This window comes from Chrysochloris asiatica, unplaced genomic scaffold (assembly GCF_000296735.1).
Source record: "Chrysochloris asiatica unplaced genomic scaffold, ChrAsi1.0 scaffold00239, whole genome shotgun sequence".
NCBI lineage: Eukaryota > Metazoa > Chordata > Mammalia > Afrosoricida > Chrysochloridae > Chrysochloris > Chrysochloris asiatica.
In genome coordinates this window covers 2329308-2334690 of record NW_006408757.1, presented here as the reverse complement: position 1 = coordinate 2334690, position 5383 = coordinate 2329308, and the positions used below count along the sequence as shown (strand labels likewise).

Below are 5383 nucleotides of genomic sequence, written 5' to 3'. Positions count from 1 at the left end.
AGCATAGATATTTATTATGATTATATCTTCTTGTTCAATTGACCTTTTATTCATGAAATAATGTTCTACTTTGTCTCTTATGCTGGGTTTTGTCTTAAGTCTATTTTATCAGAAATTAATATTGCCACTCCACATTTTTGATTGCCACCAACTTGATATATATATATTGTTTCATCCTTTCCTTTAAAATCTATGTTTGTTTTTGTGTGCAAGGCATGTCTCTTGTAGACAGCATATTGAAGGATCCTATAATCTGTGCCGAGATCTTATGTTGTTTCTTGGACATTTTCAATAGTTATATGTGTTTTCAATGATTAAGTGAATGTATGTTGCTGTATTATTAAGCTTACTGAGTGCCTCCTTGTGGATGAGTTCCAGAGATAGGCTTCACTTTTCATGTCTCTTATGATTCAACTGTGAGTAATCCTATCAAGTGTTAGATATCTATGTAATGTGTAGCAGTTGGTATTGGCTGCTGCCCAGATGGTGGAGTATTATATGGTATGCTTGCAGCATGGCTATATATGGCCACAATTGCTGTCTCTTCTTAGGTAGTTTAGGAAGAGAAAGCTCACTCCCTAAGGAAACAAGTAGGAACAAAAAGTCCCCCCCAAAAGAAACAAAAGTAAAAGCAAAAACAAAAAAAAAAAGTCTCGGCACATGTCCAGAAACAGAAAAGAGTAACTGAGACAAATGAGCTGGAGGTAGGCAGAGATTTCCCATTAGAAGGAGAGCCGACTTTTGATGTGCTTTCTTGAAGGAATTAAGGAAAATTATATGGAGACAAATCCAAATGTTTCACATAGAGGAGGAGGAAAGTAAGGGCAAAGTCAGGAAAGTGATATGGGAGCATTCAAATAAGATAGATATAGCATTGGAAACAATTCAAAACCTGTTAAAGAGGTCCAAATGATTAATAATAAAATATCCAAAATGGACAATACACTGAGAGGGCAAAGGAGTAGAACTGAAGAGAAAAAAGCCAGAACCATCGAGTTGGAAGACATATCAGTCAATACTGCTAAGATAGAAGAGCAAGCAGGTAAAAGGATAAAAAAAACTCTGAAGAGAGCCTATGATTCATGTTGTACAACATGAAGAGGAATAAGTTAAGAATTATTGGCATTCAGAATAGGAAGAATCACAGAAGCCCATAGAGGAGATAGTTATGGACCTTCTGGAAGAAAATCTCCCTAACATCTTGAAGGATAAAAAGATAAGTATTCATGAAGCTCAACGAAGCCAAGGAAGAATAGACCCTAAAAAAAAAATGTCACCAAGACATATCATAACCAAGCTCTCCAAAATAAAGCAGCCAGGGAAAAAAGAAATGTTATTTACAAAGGCAAGCAAATCAGATTAAGCTCTGATCTCTCAGCAGAAATCATGCAGGCAATAAAGTGATGGAGAGATGTATATAAAACCTTAAAAGAAAAAAACAAAAAACATAAACAAAACTGCCAACCAAGAATCATCCACCCAGACCTAGTTGCAAGACCTAGGGACTCTTGGGCCCAGAGGCAATGACATAGCCAAAGAAGACTAGAGTGGAGAGGGAAGCATCCAGCTGATAAGAAGAGAGGACATATGCACAAGAACACCCACACTTGCAGATAATACCCACTTGACCTGGCTTCAATGACTGGATGATCAGAGCTCAACCAGAAGAACAAAGAAGAGGAAAAAAGAGCAATCTGATACAATTTGATGAACTTGACCTACACCTATGGATACAGTAGCTCAAAAGGGGGAACAAATCTTTACAGCAAGGATCATTCCCACCCCCTCCATACACAAAGTAGATAGGGATGGTCAACTTGGACAGTGGCTACCCAAAGTGGGGGGAGCCACAAAGGCAAGAAGTGACTGGCTTACAAGCTTTTAAGAGGAAACCTAGATCCAGAGGGTGTAGAGGAGGGTAGATTCTCCACTGAGTAGTATCCAATCTGTCTAGGTGGGGCTGATGAAAGGAAATGAAGATACAGTGGTGAATAATTGTTATCAGGACCCATTGTGAGGGTTGGAAATGTAAAGGTAGACATTTTGTAGCAAGGAGGGAAGTGATTGATTTTGCAGTCTAGGAGCGGAGGTCCCTGGGACCATCAAAGTAGAAGAGCAGAGAGTGGGACTGTACCCAGAGATGCAACGATGCCAGAGACGGAGGCAGAGACAATGACATGGAGAGATGGAGTGGCTGGGGACTTTAGACTTGGAGAGGGAGAGGGGCTGTGTGCTGATGACTAGGGACAAGCTTGTAGGGTATACCCTTTGGTTGGTTGATGATGCATGGAGAGGATTGTAACCATGGCAATGAAACAATATATGATAAGATGAATGTAAAACTAAATGCAAAACTAATGTTCTCCCCTGTAAACTATCACATATTCACAATAAAACATTAAAAAAAAAAAAAAAGTCATCCACCCAGCAAAGCTGTCAATAAAATATGAAGGTGCAGTCAAAACATTCCTGGATAAACAGAAGCTAAGGATAAACAAAGCCAACCTAGTACTTCAAAACATCCTAAAGGGCCTCTCTCAGCTCCCTAACATTAAAGAGAAAATGCTGCTATCTGTGACTTCCAGACCTGGGATTCCGACTTTTGGCTATAACAAGAACAACAAGAAGCCATATGTGTCATTGGCTCAGCAGATGATACCACCTAGTCCAAGCAACAGAGATACTAGTAGCAGCAGTGGGAGCAATGGAAATGACCAGATGAGCAAAACCAACCTGTACATCTGGAGATTGCAACCAGGAACTACTGACCAGGACTTAGTTAAGCTGTTTCAGCCATATGGCAATATTATCTCCACAAAAGCCATACTGGAAGACACACACAAATGCAAAGACTATGGCTTTGTGGACTTTGACAGCCCTTTAGCAACACAGAAAGCTGTAACAGCTCTAAAAGCCAGTGGTGTGCAGGCACAGATGACAAAGAAACAGGAGCAGGAGCCCACAAATTTATACATCTCAAACCTCCCACTGTCAATGGATGAGCAAGAATTGGAGTGGATGCTGAAGCCCTTTGGCCAGGTTATCTCTGCCTGAATTCTTTGAGACACCAGTGGTACTAGCAGAGGGTTGGCTTTGCAAGCATGGAGTCCACAGAGAAGTGTGAAGCCATCATCACCCACTTTAATGGAAAATATTTTAAGACACCCCCTGAGTACTAGCCCCATCTCATTCCTTGCTTTGCAAATTTGATTATGGTGGGCCAAAGAAACGACAGAACCAAGGACAATTTGTACAAAATGAATGGGCCTGGCCAAGGAATGGAGATATGGGGGGGGGGGGGCGTGGTCATGACCTCTCCACAGCTCTTCAAAGTGGGTTTTACCCAAACCCTTATAACATCACTCCTAACAGGATGCTTGCTCAGTCCACATTGTCCCCATATCTTCCATTGCTTGTATCTTCATATCAGACATCTCCTCTGCAAGTACCTAACACATCTTGGATGTACCTTCAGGTTCAGTTCTGATACCAGGAATGGATCACCCCCTTTCTCTTCAGCCTGCCTCCATGATGGGACCTCTTACCCAGACCTCTCAGCAGCCCTGGCACATATATGCCAACAGCTACAACTGCGCAAAGAGCTTACATCTCCCAGTACACACCTGTACCCTCTTCCAGAGTTTCTGTTGAGGAGAACAACGGCCAGCAGAGTCTAGTGATAGTGGCTACTCTCTCAGATCATGGAATCTATTCTTTCCAGTTCAACAAGTAACAGTAGAGATGAATTGGAAATGTTGATACTTTCAGACTCCAGCGGGTTACCAAGAATACAGACTGTTGCGAACCTTGCTAAGGATGAACAACACTTGGCCATCGTTTCTCAAAAAAGCCTGGGCCTGGAGAAAAGCATCTGTGGTTACATTCAAGAAAGCCAACACTTTATTGTGAAAAGAAAGTTCTTAGTTTTGTTCTGTTTTATCTCATTTTAAACTGCATATACTCTTTGCCTAGACTGAAACTTCATCTATATGAAAAACATTTTTGATGTATTTAAGTTATTTTGGGAACTATATAAGCAATTTAAAGAGCCCTGGTGGCACTGTGGGATAAGCATTGGGTGATAACCACAGAGTCAGTGATTCAAACCCACCAGTCTCTTTCTACAGGAGAAAAATGACTGTCTGTCCCACTGAAGATTTACAGTCTTGACAGCTCTATATAGGGTCTCTGTGAGTAAGAATCAACTCAATGGCAGTGTTTTGTTGTTTAAAAATAAACATTATTTGTTTTTGTTTTGTTTTGTTTTGTTTTGAGCAAAACATCCTAAAGGGAGTTAGATTCACACACGTGGCAACATCATCCAGAACTCAGTCAATAGATAGAAGAGTCCAGAATAGAACAACATTACAACAACCAATTCAGAGGACCTGGGAGGTCAGTCAAAGAGAAAATAATGGCAATGTTAAAGAGAAAAATATAGGAACAGAGATCCAGGTGGTGAGGAGGTCAGGTAGATTGCAGGATAAAATAGACTGTCTCAAATGGAAGAAAATGTTAGTAAATCATAAGGTAACCTCAAAGAAAATCAATACTTCACAACATAGCAAGAAGAGCTCCAAGAAGAACATGGAAACATTAACACCAAGAAGAAACTGACAAGAAAAAACACTAAAAACACAAACTCAGCACAGTAAGGCATGCAGCACAAATGAACCAGTAGCAACACACACACACACACACACACACACACACACACATAGTGAGAGCAATTAAGTGATGTTGTTGTTGTAAAGTACCGTGGAGTGGGTTCTGACTCATAGTGACCTTGCACAGCGTTTCTGAGGCTGTAAATGTTTATAGGAACAGAAAGCCTCATCTTTCTCCTGCGGAACAGCTGGTAGTTTCAAACTGCTGACCTTGAGGATAACAGCCTGATTCATAACATGTAGGCTGCCAGAGCTCCTTAATTAAGTCATATTGATCAATAGTTACACTGACTGTTAATGGATTAAATGTACCAGTTAAGAGATAGAGAATGACAGAATGGATAGAAAACAGGACCCTGTTTTCTTGCAAGAAACATACTTTGCACACAAAGAAAAAAGAGATTAAAAATTTAAGTATGGAAAAAATATAAACCAAGCTAATTGCAATAAAAAATGAGAAAGGGTAGCAATATTAATGTCTTATAAAATAAACTTTAAGTCAAAAACCATCATAAGAGATAGAGAAGGACACTACCTCATGATTAAAGGGTTAATCCTACAAGATGAATAACCATAATAAATATTTATGCTACCAATGTGAGAGCCCCAAGATATATAAAGAAAACACTACTAGAATTGAAGAAAGAAATTGACAAATCTACAATAATAGTGGGAGATTTTAATACACCACTTTCAAAAAAGGATAGAACAACTCA

At 39.8% G+C, this 5383-nt stretch overlaps 1 pseudogene; it reads left to right on the top strand.

Moving 5' to 3' along the window:
- Positions 1–2562: 2562 nt before the first annotated feature.
- LOC102823415 lies at positions 2563–3733 on the top strand (annotated as a pseudogene).
- Positions 3734–5383: the final 1650 nt, after the last annotated feature.